The sequence below is a fragment of the Athene cunicularia genome, assembly GCF_003259725.1.
Source record: "Athene cunicularia isolate RWA chromosome 14 unlocalized genomic scaffold, athCun1 chr14_part2, whole genome shotgun sequence".
NCBI classification, from domain to species: domain Eukaryota; kingdom Metazoa; phylum Chordata; class Aves; order Strigiformes; family Strigidae; genus Athene; species Athene cunicularia.
The window spans coordinates 1,056,144-1,073,822 of NW_020799119.1; the positions used below are offsets into that span (position 1 = coordinate 1,056,144).

Consider the following 17,679-nt stretch of genomic DNA (forward strand, 5'->3'; position numbering starts at 1 on the left):
AAGAAACCCAACCCTTGATATTCTGGGAAAAATACAGGCTTTCAAAGCAGACAGGGCTCCTTTGAATGGGATAGGGGAGGGAATCCGCAGAGCCTCCTCAGAGCTCTGAAACGGGAATTACAGCTGAGTTGTTTAACAGGGAACCACATCAGCTCTGCTGCTGAGTATATGATGTCATCTCATGACTATTTCGGTCCCGACTGGCACTTCCAAGCCCTACATTTATTAACAGCATCCCTACTAGAATGGGATAGTACTGCGGGTGCAAGACACTCCCAGCACCAACAAGGAGGCTGGCTGAGGGCTCTTCACGGGGTTCTGTGTGGTCTGAAGGAGACCAGGCGAATCACCATCTTCCAAGCTAAACTCTCCACTTACAGGTCAAATGTGGAAATGTGGGGTTTTTTTGAGAAATTTTTTTTTTCCTTTTCATGGGAGCAGCAACAAGTGGGAAGTTCTTTGGCCTCTAAGGCCTTTGTCTGCAGTGCCTTCTTGCTGAAGTCAAAAGGCTTCCTCGCAAGTGAACTCAAATACACCTAACTCATACAACAAGAGTGAAGCTGCCTTCCAGCCAAGAGCAAGCAGCAGTAATTCCTGGAAGCTCCATCCAGAGCAATGGTAGCATCACGCTCTTTAATGCAGTTTCTGTGCCCAAAAGAGCATCCCTCTCTCACTGAGACAGTCAGCTACTTCCACGGCACAAAGGAGCCACATGGATGTTATTAAACACTGCACAATGACTTTGAGCTGAATCCCCCAGGTGAGCAGCTCTGTGGCAAGACGCTCTCAACTCCTCAACTACAGGAGCATGTGGCTTCCTGAAAAGGCTATTTCATTCCCACTACATGAAGAGCTCCCGTTATCTCTTAGTTCAGCACAGAGTACACATGCCCACATTGAACAGCACTTTGCTCAAATGCCACATCAGCCAACCCCCCCCAGAGCCTGCCTGCTTTCCCAAAGTCTTTCCAAAAAATGCTTCCAGCATCTGCTGGCAAGAGGTAGGTTCACAGCAGCCCTGCGGTGTCAAATACTTGGACTCGGTGATGCAGGCCTGGTAGAGCAGCCAGCCAGCATTCAGGGATCCTGCCAGCAGCTCTTGCTGGGACTGTGTGGGACATCAGCGTTCTCTGGGCTTATGAGAACTGGCTCCCTGCTGCCTGTGAGAGGGAGCAAAACACTATCTTACGATTCCCCTTCCCTGAAAATGTTCCCCCTTGCAGCGGTTCCTGGGGGAAGGAGACAAGGAGACCAGGTAACAGTGGGTGCAAGCTATTGCTACACCTGGAGGGGTGTGCTGCAGGAGTGCTCAGACCATACTTCTGCATGGCCTGCAACGGCCTGCTGCATTCTGGAGATCCCCAGGAGCTGACTGAGCAAAGACTGAGGAGGGGTTGGGAGCAATGTGCTCGGGATCTAGCGTGGAGGCAAGACGATGCAGCTCTGGAAGCCTGGTGCCAGCACTCTGGTCATCTGCCGCGGGTGGGGGAGCAGCAGCCCCACCCCAGCACAGCTCCAGTCAGAGCTGCTCTGGGTCAGCCCAGTAGCTGCCACTCCTCTGCCTGGGAGGAGGGAGAAGAGCTTCTCTTAGATAGAATTTCATTTTTTCTCTTTTGCAGTCTCAACAGCAGGATGGAAGCAGATAATGTGGAGTTTGTTTTAACTCGGCTTTATTTTGTCAGTCCTAGCTATAATATTGCAGCAAGCATCATGCTGAAGAATAAGGATGCGATGGTGCAGGGTGAGACTCTGCAAACCCTATTGATTACATCACAAGTCATCACTAAATATCTGAAGGAAGGAAAAGCCCTTGTTCTATCTAAACATGTTCATGTAACAAAATGTGCAATTGAGAGTGAGTGAGAAATGGCTCTGACAGGACACATGCTAGAAAGCAAAACATTTAAGCTGCTTACCTTTCAACCTAAATAACATCCGTTAAATGGAGCACTGTAGGACTCACACTGTGAGGAAAGAAATACAAAGGGCTCAGTGTGCAGGATCCTCAGAAGCACAGACAGTACGTCATGAAGGAAGCACTGTGTTCCTAATCACTACAGAGAAATTAAAGCACTTTCTACAGCTCCTTTTGGTCCCAAAAACTGCTGCAAAAATGAGAGGATGAAGCCCAGAATTTCAGCGCAGAGCGCTGACAGCATTTACAGACATGAGGACACCAGCGCAGCAGAGCAGCTCGTCTACACCCTGCTCATTATTCCAGGTCTGTCATTGTGCCAGGACTGTTCTCACTGTGGAGGAAGCAGAGAACAGGGTTGTCTGGCAGTCCCTGGCCTGTCAGCTCTCAGAAAGGACCCTGGGCTCCTGCTCTTCTCCAGAATAAAAGTCAAATTCTGGGCAAAGACAACACATGCAGCCCCCACTGGCATTTAGCAGCTGCGGGCTCGTGCCAAGTCTGTCCGGGTGACTGACCAGGGGGCTGCCCTCCCTCTCAGAGCCAGCACCGGTGGTCGTAGACCCTATTTCTCTCCTTGTCTATAGGAAGCAACCCTGATTCATTCGTTCAGCTTGTATTGATCCTCTTTTCTTTATTTTTACGAGAAATGAATTGTGAGGAGCTTTTTCTCTGTTTAAACTTGAGGAGATATTGTTCAAGGACTTGCCGTGATGTTTCTCTATCTGACAGCTTTATTGGGTAATAGCCACTGATGGTATATGTGTGCACAGTCAGACCTTTTATACTATGTGTGTTCCATAAAAATGATTGGTTTTAAGGTGTTCTTCTGGCGTTGTTGTGATTGTACCACGGGACCCAGCAGCCTAAAAGGCAGATGTGAACTGAAGGCAGATTAGTAGGCATGTATTGATTGTCCCTGTACTCCACACCCCAGCAGGGAGAAGCCGGGCTGCTCTCTGCCTGCGAACGACAGACAGCTCGGAAGAGGAGAGCCCGGCTCTGTTGAAGTTCAATCAGCAAATAATACTCAGACAGCCCAGCTCCCCCGGAGAGCGGCCATATCATACTGCCCTGCCCTGCTGAACCAAGCTGGAGGGATTGGTTTGAGCCCAGCGAGCCAAACACGGCTCTTCCATCACCTGAGGCACATTCTGCCCATGCCAGTGTCCCTGCACAGGCCGCACAAGTGCCCAGGCAGATGGCGATGGGGCTGGTCTTCAGCAGGGAAGCACCCAGGGCCCCAGGAACCCCACCTCCTCCCCGACTCTGCTGAAGGCTGGTCGAGCGGCCCCTCATGGGGACAGCTGGCTCTGCTCGGGGGGCTTGGCTGGGCAGCCCCTGAGGGCTCTCTTATTTATCAGCATGGTTTAAAAGACTATCCACCGTGCTCAGCTTGTTCCTAAAGCAGCCCTAACACCGTCCCCCTTAAAAGCAAGGCTGAAGGTAATTGATGCTACTAGCATCGCCGGTACTCTAATTGCAAAAGAGAAACTGTGCTGTTGTTAATTATTAGCCAGTGCCATTAACTACCATTAGATAATTATCACACATTAATTGTAACTGGGATTTCAGATAATTTATAGTTTTGATTGCTTATTTTCTTGTCAGTGGTTTCAAAACCCCATCCATCCAGAGGTGAAAAAGTTTAAATGTTATGCCAGGGATAGCCGGCTCACATTGTCACTGGTGAGTGAAGGTAATGAGGAAGAGTCACTGATTATTCCAAAAACAAAGAACAGATGTTCCACATATTAAGGAGCTATTACGCTAAGTGTCATTCCAGTGACTTGTGGGAGTGGCACACTCATTTGACTAAGATTAGCTGTTCCAACAAGGTCATTTATGTTTTAATGTAATTAGCTATGCCCGTATTGATAAAAAAGGAAGAAAAATACAACCTGGCAATGACGCATCATTACCTCATCACAAGACTATCTCCTTGAGTTCAAGCTTCCTGAAAAATCCCAGTAGAGTCCAGTTCATACGTAACACAAGATTTTGTTCCTTCCTTTTCTGTGCTACAGGACAAAGGGGGATGTGTCTGTTGAACCCAAGATCCCAGTCAGAAACCAGAGGGTTTCAGAAAAAAATGTTGGCACGCCACCCTCCTGGGAAGCAGCAAAATGGCTAGAGAGCCTGAGGGATCCTTGCCCGAAACAGCACCTAGGAGAAACAGCTCCGTGCACTTTGTGACTGAAACTGGACTGACTCCGATTACCCCTACTGTAACTTGGTTAACCTTCCCTTGGGCTGCACCAGGCAGGACTTTGGTCCAGTAACTAAACCCCAAAATCTCATCAGATTCGGCACTGGTTTGCTGGGCTTGACTTGTTACAGCCGTCATGAGAAGGGGCCTCGTGTTCCTGGGAGCTGCTGAGAGGACACAGAGACTTTTCTCCGTGCACATGCCATTATTATTGGGGTTGAGCCAGGACCCTGGTGATGCTCTCGGTGTCTGTCAGCCATGCCAGCTGCCCAAGGCGTGTTTCTGTGGATGTCACCAGGTCACCACGGGAAATACCAACACCCAGTTCAGCCTCGAAGGCAGTACGAGCCGGGCACTCCCCAGCAGGGCCTCCCCCTCCCGGCCTTCCTGCAGCGCCCTGAGCCGCGGAGCCCCAGGAAGGGCCCGGCCGCACCACCTGGAAGGGCCTCCGGCCCCGCCACGGGCAAGGGGAAGCCCAGGGCCTCGGGGCCACAGCGGGGAGGGTCGGTCCCATACCTGGGGTGGTGAGAGGTGGGTGGTACCTCAGGGGGCGGCGGCTGCTGGGGTGAACAGAGCCACCAGGAAGGAGCACGGCTGCCCAGGAGCGGGCCCTGCCCCAGGGCCTCCAAGCATCCCCCAGGGGCTGCCGCTGGCCACCGGGCCCTCTCCGGGCAGGCGGGCGATGCCGGCCCTGGCCCCACCTCGGGCACGCTCCCCTCACGCTCAGGAAGGGTGGCACCATGGAAAGAAGAAACGAGGCTTCTGAGTGCGTGCAAGTGGCTGGTGAAATCTGCAGGAAACCATTTTAAAAGCTTGCAACGTATTCAAATAGCCTAGCAGTAAGTTTTGAAACAAACAGCTGTTTCAAGAAACCCAGCTCCGAACCCGCCCTCTCTTCTCCACAACCCGTGTCAAATCTCCATCAAACGCTTGCCACCTGTTTCCACTTCGCAGGCGACCAATCCTTGTTCATCAAAGTAACAAAGCTGTTTTCAATTTGAAAGCAACAAATCAAAGTTTAATTATTTTGTCCTTCAGAGCTTTATGCTATCTTTTAGGAAAGCTTTTTCAGATACAAAGGACTATCATTGGCTGGCTTAAAAAGGGAATAATTGACTGACAGCTGAAAAAACACTTCTAAGGACAATAGTATTTGTCAGTCTGGTATTTTTCACTCTGAAGACAAAACGCATTTTATCAACACCCTGAAATTATTTTGTCAACAAAATTCATTTTGTAGCATTACCTTCATCTGTCAAGCTGACAGAACATTCTCTGGAGTGTTTTAAAAAGCATTTTGCTAACACAATTAATTTCTGCAAAATTAAGTTTTGCCTTTTAACTGTATGTGTGGGAAGGTGTTGCAATACATGCACAGGAAGGCTGAGCTGCAGCACCATCAGCTCTGCGCAGCCAGGGAGAGGCCGTGCACACGCCAGCAAGAGATTACACCAGCCCGACCAGTTGAGAAGAGGAGGCGCAACAAACAGCCAGCTACATGTAGACAAGAATCCTGCTTGAGTAAAACATGCTTTTACAAGTTACTTGATCTCACTGAAAATGTTTCAAGGAGCTTTATGTTAGAATATTGCAGAGCAATTAGAGAAACGTGCGTGCGCATACACAAGACAGAGCATTACCTCCCTCAAACAAGTAGAATCTCTGAGAAGGTTCTAGGGAACAGGATGGTTCTAGGGGTCCAGCAGTCCCAGTCCTGCAGGACTGTCACCCGTGGAGGGACTGGAGCATCAGGGGGAAGGAGCCCCAAAACAAAGGCCAATGAACTGACCCCAATCCCCATTCCACATCCCCCAGCACTGCACGGACAGAGGAGGGAGGGGAGCTGGGAGTGAAGCTGAGCCTGGGAAGAGGGGAGGGTGCAGGGAAGGTGTTTTAGTGCTGTTTTTCTTTCTCACTATCCTATTCTAATTCCCAATAAATTACATTAATCTTCCCCAGGTCAAGTCTGTTTTGCCTGTGTTGGTAACTGGTAAGTGATCTTTCTGTCCTTACACTCAGAGCTTTTTCATCTTATTTTCTCCCCTGTCTTGCTGAGAGGGGGCAATGAGGGAGCAGCTTGGTGGGTGCCTGGCAGCCTGACCACGACTGTTAAAGCCTGAGCTGGAAAACTTGAACCTCAACCCAGTGGAAGATACAGCTGGTTATCTCTTACCTCTGTGTTCCCTGCTGAGTGCCCCTTCGCTGTCACAGCCTTAAAATCTGATACCCCCCGTCCTGTCCTGCCTGTGCTGGGGTTTTGAAACCACTGCCACTCAGCCCCTCACCCACTGCCATCTTCTTACCAGCAACCAACGGTGCTGAGGCTTTTACAGTCACAGGACTTGCTCCCTCTGGGCCCCTTTTTGACACTGAATCATTAATTCATTAATCTGGTTTACATATTTCTAAATAGAAACAGACATGACTGGTGTGGATGATCAATACTGTGTTCCCTCATTCTTCTCAGATTCCATCATTTTAGAATCTACCCTGCTTTTAATCTTAGGTCTTTTTAATAGGAATTGGTTTCGTGAAGAATTTGACACTTCATTATGGCAGCCCCATGCTAATAGATTTAATAATTCATATCTGCATTGGTCACTTTTAACCAATATTAAACATTCCAGGGCTGCTCCATGACTCTTGCCTTCCCCAGGGATCTCCCGTTGAATTACCAACACACAGGGACCATGTCTGTCAAGAGTCCCAGATATGTCCCAGAAAAGGAGTGAAGATGCCCTTACGCTGATCTTGAGAGCACTGGAAAACAGACTGTAGGTAAAGAGTGAAATCCAACAGACTGCTAGAGCAAGATGTAACAGAGCTACCGACACAATCAAGCAATGATGCACACAGACGCGTGGGGAAAGCAGACGGCTGTGACATAACTGCTGAGTCCTTAGAAATGTCCAGCATGGCACACTGTGCAGCCTTCTGCTGAAAAAACAACAGTCATCCTGATACTAGCTTGTCACAGCAGGAGAAGAGGCGAGTCCCACCCTCAGAACAGACTGAACAGGCTGAAATCCTGGCTGAGTTCATAATCGTTAACAGCATCGTTATTAAATCATTACTATTATTTAATTTAGATAACATGTGGCCTTTGCAGCATTAGCATTGGTGTGGGATCCCTTTACCCACACCCAACCAGGCAGAAGCAGCTGTGTGCAGCTGGTCGATCTGGGCGGCGCTGAGAAGCGGTGCCCTGCCCGCCGGCACTGCAGCAGAGCCTCAGACAGAAGGTGAAGCACTGTCCTGGCGGGACGCAAGCGCAGAGACGCTCCGACTGGAGCCAGAAAAGAAGGAAGGCACCAAGCTCTCAGAAATCAAGTGCCAATCCGCACTTTTCCTTTACTGTGAAGCTTCACCTGAGCCAGCACCACTTCCATTACTGCCACGCAGGGGCCAGGTGTGCACAGAATTAATTCATTGTGGGCACAGGTATGTGACAGCCTTAGCTCTGTCATTCCATGTGAAACATTCTCCGCACTCACCCAGAGGTAGCCCAGGTCTGCTAGCCCAGCAGCGTACACGCTTGCCCTAGCCAAAAAAGCCATTCTAAAGCCTGCTCACTGCAAGCATCTGCAGTGTGCTGTGTAATTAGTCGTGATGTGGAACCTGATGAAAGCTTCTACATGCCAGGCATGGTGGGGTGGAGGAGGTTCAAAGACTGGAGCAGAGTCACTTGAATGCAAAAAAGCAGCAGGAACCGGTGAGATGACACACTGGAATGAGGTTCACAGTCCCTGTCTTTGTGGTGAAACCCCACACCTTTGTAAGGGAGGCATCTTTTCCTGGCAGGCAGCCTAACTTGCACAGATCCTCAGTGCAACAGCTTTACCCCTTGTAACTGCAGAGAGCTCTTTTACCCCTGAACTCTGTGATTTTTCTCAAAACCAACTGTCCTTTCTGTTAGCATCATGTGTCTTGAGACAGGGCTTCTAGCAGAAAATAGTTTGTATTATTTAAAACATGGAAGTTCACAAAATTGACTTCAAATAGTCAAAAAAGGCACATGACGTGTTTGCTGCAAATTCCCAAGAGAGAAAACCACATCTCCTGCTTTTAAGGTAACAGGAAAACCTGAAAGAGACATTAACAGCTCCTTTAATCATGATTACAGAAGATGTCATTCTCTTTTCCTGAAATGATGAACACATTGGTAGTTGGCCCTCAAACCCTCCTTAGCTGAATTACAATTGCTCTATGCTGGATTTCAAACCAGACTGAACAAAGCCTGCATTTCCTTTTGTTGCTGCTCGTAAAAGCCTAATGGCCAGGGCTGCTCGTCTTGGCGCAGAAATTTGCTCTCTATAAAAGGTTATAAACCAGCCCAGGTTCAGCTCACCCAAAGAGAAAGCTGCAAAAGCTGAGCTACACAGCCCTACCCTGCACCTCTCACCCTGTCCTGAGGGGAACACGCTCTAACCTAAGAGGTCTTTCCCAGCTTTTACTCTGGTGGCTCTGGAAGGGGAGTATTTTACCCCAAGTTGCAAAGAAACTGCTCCTATGGCAGATCATTACACCAGCTTCTGTTTACCCACTCCAGGCTGTGCTTTCAGGGAGCACAAGTCACCCCAGGCCCTGCACCACTGCCTGTGCAGCAGGACACGCTCCCTACGGCACCACAAGAAGACAAAGGCAGAGGACTAGGGGTGGCACGTGTCACTGCACCCAACGGGGATTTCTGGGTGTGGGCCAGAAGCCGAGAGGAGGCAGCACCCACCTCCTGGGCCCGGAAGGGCACAGGCTCCCTGCGGCGTGACACGGGGCACTGGCCTCGGCTGGCAGCCAGGGGCGCACCCAACTGCTCTGTCACTCCCCTCCTCAACAGGAACTGGGGGACAAAATACCACAAGAGGCTCACGGATCGAGATGACAGGGACATCACTCAGCAATTACCGTCACGGGCAAAACGGACTCGGAGAAATAAATTTAATTTATTGCCAATCAAAATAGAGTAGGATAATGAGAAATAAGCACAGATCTAAAAACACCTTCCCCCTACCCCTTCCTTCTTCATGGGCTCAACTTCACCCCCTTCTCTTCCTTCTCCCCCTGAGTGGCACAGGGGGACGGGGAATGGAGGTTACGGTCAGTTCATCACACACTGTCTCTGCCGCTCCTTCCTCCTCACGCTCTTCACCTGCTCCAGCGTGGGCTCCCTCCTCTCCACGGGGCCACAGGTCCTGCCAGGAGCCCGCTCCAGCACGGGCTTCCCACGGGGTCACAGCCTCCTTCAGGCATCCCCCTGCTCCGTGGGGTCCCCCCCCGAGCTGTGGGTGGGCATTTGCTGCTCCATGAACCTCTGTGGGCGCAGGGCAGAGCTGCCTCACCAGGGGCTGCCCCCCGGGCTGCTGGGGAGCCTCTGCTCGGCGCCTGGAGCATCTCCTGCCCCTCCTTCACTTACCCGGGTGTCCACAGAGTTGTTTCTCTCACGTTTTCTCACTCCTCTCTCCTGGCTGCTGCTGTGCAACAGTTTTTACCCCTTCTTAAATATGTTATCCCAGAGGTGCTACCACCATCACCGATGGGCTCAGCTCTGGCCAGCGGTAGCTCCATCCTGGGGCTGGCTGGAACTGCCTCTGTCCAGCCTGGGGGCAGTTTCTGGCAACTTCTCACAGAAGCCACCCTCACAGCCCCCCTGCTACCAAACCCTCTCCACATCAACCCAATACAGGCACCAACAGAGCAACACAGCCCAAGCTGTCTGCTCCTTTGATCCTTCTGGCCCCTGCCCCGGCACAGCAGATCACGGAGGAGAACACGGGACCCACCAGGTAAGCCAAGGGGCTGAGAGGTAGATCACACAGGATACGTGCCTTTAACTGATAAACACACCTCTGGCACTAGTTCTCTTGTCATCTAACCCCAGCAAGCATTTATTAATGAAACTCTCCTGATTGTTGATTCATTTGATTGTTAAAGCTTGTGGAACTCGTACTGTTATTATTCATTGTTATTAATGCTCACAGCTCAGCCTCTCTCTTTCCAATATGCTCCACAGAGGAAATCGAAGGCTGAAGCCAATCGTTACAGTAAATGAATGATGGAGGCGCTTGAGGATAGGAGTGAGCCTGCTGCTCTGGGACTGTGGCAGGTTACTGGGAGTAAGTTAATCTTCACACACAAGGACTGCAAAATGAGAGGCTGTTTCAGGGGGTTCTCTGGTCTGTGCACTGCTTCCTCAGCCAAGTCATCAGTGAGCATCTCCCTGATAACGCTGTCTGTGCACAGGACCAGTGACCCAGGCCAGGTTTTGATTTACAAGCAGAAACAGGTCTGAGTTCAGCAGGAGCACGGCCCCTGCTAGACAGGTTTGACACAAAGACCCCGACAGATGCCACAGGCAACTCGGCAAAGCCTTGCAGAAAACACATCTCCACGTGACCGTACACACTGGAGAACAGCAGGGCTGGCTGTCCTCACAAAGCCCTCTCCTCCCCACTCCTCTGCAGCCGCTGGTTCCTCGTGGAAGGCCCAGGACAGCGCCAGCAGGGCACAGCCGCGGGGGCCGGAGCGCAACGCCCGAGCGCGCTGTGCCGGGGAACAGCTCGCTGCTCGCTGCAGTCCCCTCCCTCTGCCCCTTCCCCAAGCCTCCCCCACCTCCCCGCTGCCTCTTCGCCACAAGTTGTCTGACAGTTCTTGCCCACGTACAAAAAGGTAGTGCTCCTACCTGCCCGGCAGCTGGGGTGTGCTCAGATGCCGGCCCTTCGACGAGGTATTTGTCCATGTTATTTCTTCAGAGTCTAGAGTGCCGTCACATACCATACTCAACCTATTACTCATCTCAAACAGAGAATTCTGCAAAGCAAGAAGAAATAAAAGAGAGCTTAATACAGCTTTACTAAAATGGAATTTGCCAAAGACTCATAGAAAAATGGATTTAATTAGGGCTGCTAATGGGGAACAGTTTGTTCCTGTGATTTAAAGCAGAAGTTAGATAGTGTCTATAATTTCAACATTTTAAATTATATATAGGGGGGTATTTCTCATTTCTACCTTAATTATAAAAATCCATCTTTATGAATCACAATTTTGAGGCAAATAAAGAAAAGGCAGCAAAAATGATGTTTTATTTAATAAAACTTGTAAGAACTCACAAAAGACACTTCAGTGTGGATAAAACAGCCTTACCCCAGCAAGTACTAGTTGCAGGCAGCCCTCTGTGTGCTACTTAAGGACACCACAACAAGGTTAATTCTTTTACTTGGGAAAAGTTGTGTAAAGGAAGGTGTGTTATAAAAAATGAAACTGGGTATTGTTTTTATGCAATAATGGGAATGTCCTCCATTTAATTTTGCAGCTAAGCAGTCTATTACAGTTGCAGGCATTAATTCGCCGAACGTGCTCCAGCTAGTAATCGCGTATTCGAGAAGTCTCTGCTACCCCTTCTTACATTGATTACTGTCACAATCTCTGAATTGCCTGAAAACTGTTTCTCCAGATAAAAGGGCCAATAGATCTTGTTAGAACCACTCCTCCTGCGCCTCTTCTGTAGACTTTGATTTTATTTAAAACTAACAAATGTCGCTTTTGTGAAATTCCTCCTGTTAGCTGGCTCTGACCAGATGACCTAAGTAAATGAGTCCCAGCACTGTAAAGCACTGATTAATTTAGTAATAAATAGCCCGGGCAACTGACTAGCAAGCTAGGCCTAGCTGCTGTCACTGCTGCAGGTTCTGCACCCACCGTAATGCATTTTAATCCTGCACCTCAGATCAGAACAGAATCAATGACTGAAGTTCAAATGTGGCACATTTCCTATTTCCCTGACAGCTTATTTCATGGATCACAGGGACCAAAGTACAGCTGCTTATTCAACAGAGGAAAGAATGAATCAATTTTCATTCTTTAATACACTGTGTGACCTATTCTCTGATGCTCTATCCTTTACAATGGCTCTAGTCTTTTCAAGGCCTTCAATTTTGTCAGACAGAGAAAATTTAAAATAATGACAAAATGCCCTGCCCTAGGTCTGCTTCCAACTGACTAACTGCTCTGCTGGTAATAAGTCCAAATGAAAGGTATTATGTCAATCAGGTTGAATTAAACAGACAAAACTATAATCCTAGATCATTAAAATGAACCAATCTCCTGGAAGATTTCCGTGATTTCACTCCAAGTTCCCCATGAAAGGTGCTGGAGGCCAAGATTTTGATCTGCATTGGCTCTGGTTTCTTCCCCTACTTCAGAACCCGGCGGAACAATCTGAGGAAATGGCAGCCGCAGCACAGCAGCTGCCTGAAGGAGCTTTGCTGGGGAAATCCTGCGCTGGCTGCTCCCTCCCCACCCGCGGGGAGCTGGGCCCGACACGGGGGCTGCAGCAGGCCGGGCTCCCCCACCCACAGCACAGGGACACCCAAGGTCTGCTGCTCTGCTCCCCCGTCACACTCCCTGGGGCCAGCAGATGAAGTCAGCGGCTCTTTAGGCACTGCTGACTTGGGCAGGATTAACACACTGAGATGCATCATTTTGCAATTTCAGTGTGAAGATTATCTTTTTCATTTAGATACATCCCTAGGTATTGTGGTTTAATTACCCTCTGTGTGCCTTGTGTTTGTCTTGCCTTATTATTTGTCCCCATTTCACAGGTGATGCTCATTCTGTTCTTGTCACCGATGACGTAGTTTCAGCCTGGGCTGTTATACGACGGCGGCTGCCCGAGGAAGGAGGCCAGACACTGCAAAGGTGAACACGGGTGAGCGCTGTGGCCGTGCCCGGGGCAGCGCGTGTGAGCCAGGACGGAGCGACGGCCCCAGGGCCCGCTGGCCACAGCGCTTGGGAAGAGGCACTCAGAGACCCCCTGGCAAGCAGCATTCCTGCCTCTCCTTTCCCAAAGCCTCCTTCTGCCTTTATGACTGGGATGAAGGTGAGACCCCACAAGGCTTGCCTGCCCCTCAGACATAAAGGTCATAAACCAGGCCTTATCAGAATGTTATCTAGATGAAACGGACCTATCATGGTCGGCTTTATTTGCTCTTCTCTCTACATATCCAGTAGTTCAATCCCAGGGCTTTCGAAGCGTGTGGAATTAACAGGTATCAGTACTTCAGGGCACATGGGCAGACAACCCAACTTGCTTTTTCCAGTTCATATGGGTCTGGGAAGATCAGGGGCCACTGAACAGCTGCAACAAATGTTCTAGTCCAGACCTGTGTTTAAGCAGGCTACAAGCTACAGCAGAGGTTAAGAGATTTTGCTTTTCTGCCTTTTGTGAAGGAAGTCCAGAGAACACGTTGCAGCTCAGAAAGCAACTGTTCCACCTGCTGCTTTGGTTTAGAAGCAAAGAGGACACTCATCTTGTGGGAGCTGGTGGCTGAGCTGTAGCGGTACCGGACCTGCCACCCCTCCCTGCCAGAGCTCTCCAGGGGCAGCTGTTCAGATGATGAAAAGTCACTGGGAAGAGCTGAGATAGCAAGTGTCCTGGCTCAGACATACAGCTCCACTCCTTCCCCTCTCCCCACATTATCCAGCTTGAATACAAAGAAGATCTGCTCTAACTGCTCAGTAATGGAGCCGTTCTGAATGTAAATCAATTCTCCTTTCCATTACTAAGTTGCCCCTGAACCCAACCATCCTCTGGCCTGAGGCAACACGAGGTGACGGCCCCGAGGGTGCTGCCTGACCTGCCTTCCCCAAGATCCCCAGGAAGGCAGCTCTGCAGGGGCACAGCACACCTCCTGCTTTGCCCTTTGCACATGAAATGAGCTGCGCTGAGTCTCAGCAAGAACATCACCGAGAATGTCCTTGTCCCAGCACTCCTCAGTGGCAAGGACACAACAGCAACCTTACAGCTGCCATGAAATGGTTGCCCATCCCACCACAGACATGTTCCCTCCGCAGCAGCCTCCAGACTGGCAGTATCTTACCTTTTCCACATAAGATTAGCTTTTCCTTCCCAGTTTTACCAGACTAACCCTCTTACCTCCCACCCCTCTCCTGAGCAGACTAGCTGCCCGTGGGCTGGTTAGCACCCATGATGGTGGCACTAGCCTGGTGCTCTTCTCACCTCGCCAGGGTTGCACTGCAGCTAAACAAAATATCTGAACTTCTCACCGATCATGTTTTGGCAGACAGTTCTGGAGGACAGTGGTGAGGGATGGAAGCTGAGCTGCCAGCAGCTATTTACAGTCAGATGCTAACAAGCGGGTTTGATGGGGTTCACCCCATTAGCTTTGGGTGCACAAACAAGAGGTGTGCATGCGGCAGTGGGCATGCACTGCCACAGGGGTCAGTGCTCTGCATCCCTGTCCCCAGCACCCATGTGTCCCCTAGCTAGCCAAGAGGGTGCAAAAACTGCCCATGCTCTGTCAAAGCAATGCTCAAAATGGAGTTCTAACAAGATCTTTTCCCTTCAAACAATGCACAAATTAACAGTCAGCAGCATTTGAAAAATGGCCCTAATCCCTGTCTGCATGGGGAGTTTGTTCCCAGTGCAATGTGCCATATTATGACAACGATATATTCTTCAAGTGAGTGAAAACTAATGAATAACTTACACCCTGACAGTCTCGCTATTACTGAGTGCTTAGGAGTTGGGTAAAACAGACAATGCAAGATGAATATGGCACTAAGACGAGATGTTACTTTGCATGGCTGGCCAGAGGACTCCAGACTTAATGGACATTACAGATGGGTTAATTCTAAGGATGAATCCGATTCTGAGTCACAGTTGCTCTCTGAGCAAATAGGGAAGGCCTAATCACTGGGATGACCGAGCCGCAGGTGGTAGTCCCATCCGTGCAGGAAGCACTAGGAATGTGGTGGTGGGAACCAAGGATGCGGGTTTGCCTCTTGCTTCAGCCTTTGCCCACCTCAGGGGGGTCCAGCAAAACCCAGGCAGATGACTTGCCTACAAATGCTGTCGGGAGGGTGGGACTGTTCCTAGCAGGAGGGATCACTGCAGCACACCGAACGTGCACTACCCTGTTTTCACAATGCAGGAACCACGAGGTGCCAGTGAAATTGTTCGATACGGCTGAACGAGGAAGGGCAGTACGGCCCCAGGAACGAATGTGGCCCTTTGCTCAGAACGGCATGGAGCTGGGTGTACCCACAGGCTTCAAGAGGCTTCAGTGCTGCTCCTGGAGCACAGCCCCACAGTTCAGTGTGACGGTCTGGCACAACCACTGCTCCAGCAGGACCCTCAGCAGGATCTATGAGCACCGCAGGCAAATAATCATGTAACCCACGCCCTGTCTGCTCTGGTTTCTCATGAGCATCTGCTACTGGCTGTGGCAAAAGAGAGGCCCCTGCCACACTGAGCTCCCCTCAGACTGACTCCATGGTGGTGCTGGGGCTCGTCCAGGGGCTTCTCACTGGCAGCACCCACCTGCAGCGCTCCCCAGCCTCATCCCAGGATCCCAAGGGGGGTCCCCCATGTCCCGGCTGCCCCTGTCCATCCCCACTGTCAAAGCTGCAGCACTGCAGGGTCTGCCCTCGGCCTGCAGCACCCCACAGACTGTGTCCCCATGGCTTCCCTCCCTCCAGACATCACATGGCTTCATCTTGTTCCCACTCTCCTTCCCTCCAGTCTAACCGCAAGCACAGACAGATCTTCTCCATCCCCAGAAGACATGGAACCAGTCCCAGTCTGTACCTCTTTCCAGGAGCCAAGATTTCAGGTGACGTAATCTTGCAGTGTGCCAGCCTGGTGAAGCTGTGACCACAGTGATGTCAGGATGGTCTCTGAGCCTCTTACCCCAGGCACAAACCAGGAGGAGCCAGTTCCTGTAATTACAAAGTTGAACCATATCAGAGGAAAACTAATCAGCTTGCTGTATGCCAGCAAATTAAATATTAATCTAACTACTGTGAACACAAAAATGTCCATCTTCAGATATTTTCTGGCACAAGTGTCAAAATCAGAGTGGAACTAAGGCTTTATTCATTTTCCATTATCAACTTAAATAAACACTCAGAAAAATGGACAATGATGTGCAGAAGCCACTCAGCACAGATAATTACAATGTAAGTTTAGGCAGCTAATCACTCCTAGAATACGCTTCAGATCGAGGTAACTCTGACTGGCTTGTTTCCCCGCTTTGTTAAATCAGACAGACTCAGCTCCACCTGACGGGGACGAGGCTCCCCAAGTCAGCACCTTTAAATAACACCAGGGCTGTGTGGCAGGCGGGAAGCTCGCCCTGCCAGCCCACAGTAGGGCGGACAGAAGGCCGCGACGCCCGGAGAGTGAAGCAGCGAGAGGGAGGGAGCCAGCAGGAGCGATGCTGGGCCGGCAGCGCCAGGCAGGAGCAGGGAGAGGAAGGCAGGACAGAGGCACGGAGCAGGGCAGGCCTGGAGGCAGGACGGAGCCACAGCAAGGACGCACGAGGAACGGGGAGCGGTGGCAGCCGTGGGATGGGGACGGGGAGCACAGCAAGTGGGAGCGGGGAGCTCTGGCTCAGCAGGGGCAGAGGCAATGAATGCAGCACACGGATGGGGGAAAGGGGCAGCACCGGGGACAGAACGCGCTCGGCTGCAGGCGGAGTAACACCGCTCACCAGTGTCCGGCCACTGAATTTACCCAGACTGGAAAAAATGAACTCCCCTTTATAGCTCTAGTGGATCACCCTTATGTTCTCAATCACTAATTTACATTGGCTTTTTGCTTGGAACTAGGGCAAGAATTATTTTTATAACAGCATTCACAGATATTCTCTTTTCTGCTTAATTATTAACTTTGTGTAGTAAATAAAGGGTGTTTATGAATTCCATCAATCAACAAACCCTCCACATGTAAAGCACTGAGATATCTGTAATGAAGAAGCAGCATTCACTTCTGCTTTATTTAAAGGGATAAAACGATAAATATAGTGCTGTGGATGCTTTTGTGCAGTTTCTTAAATTCGAATGCCTGACAGCAATTATGCCTAACTTACTAGCTGCTTCATTATAATAACCTAAAAGATAGGGAGTGGACTGGAATAAATCAAGACTTTAAAGAGCTTGTACATCCTTCAGCAACACACAGGTTTTCAGAGATGGCAGAAACCCTGTTAGTTAACACGGCACTCAGTATTCTGTCGTGAAACTACAGTGTCTCTCCGTGTTAGGAACCGTGCAGCAGGCAAACTCTTCAGCCCTGTCTCTGAACAGTGCTTCTGCTCACAGCAGCGGCAGAGAGCTGCTCTGGAGGGAAATGCAGAAATTCTGTATTTACTTTCTCCAGCACATTCTATGTCCAGCCTTTCTTCAGTCATACTGACGGGCCTGTATCCTGTGGATTGCTGGCTTGCACTATTTCTTGTCCTTAAGATCCCCCACAGATAGAGTGCACAGAAGTGCCAGCCGCTGAATTATTCAGTGTGGTCCCCACGATTGGCCTCACCATTGAAATACATCTCTCTGGAGACACACAGACTAAAGCAGTAGCTGTTCGGGGTGTTACGCATCCCAAGACACCTCTCCCAGCTATTTATACAACACATTGCCAAACAGACATTGCCAGGGCTGCTTCTTCTGATCCAGTTTGACTCTGACAAGCAGTAGTTTCTCTGAACCAGACATGTTCTCCTCTGGTTTTGAAATAATCACCAATCTTTTTTCCCTCTTG

The 17,679-nt window shown here is 50.1% G+C and overlaps 1 long non-coding RNA gene across 2 annotated transcripts in view; it reads right to left on the reverse strand.

Moving 5' to 3' along the window:
• Positions 1–10,808: 10,808 nt before the first annotated feature.
• Positions 10,809–17,679, reverse strand: part of LOC113485930 — a 30,489-nt gene continuing 23,618 nt past the window's right edge. For both annotated transcript variants that reach the window (XR_003399498.1, XR_003399499.1), the window contains 2 exons: positions 15,724–15,854; positions 10,809–10,925 (listed from right to left, as the gene is read on the reverse strand). This is a non-coding gene — a long non-coding RNA (uncharacterized LOC113485930). The remainder of the gene's footprint in view (positions 10,926–15,723; positions 15,855–17,679) is intronic.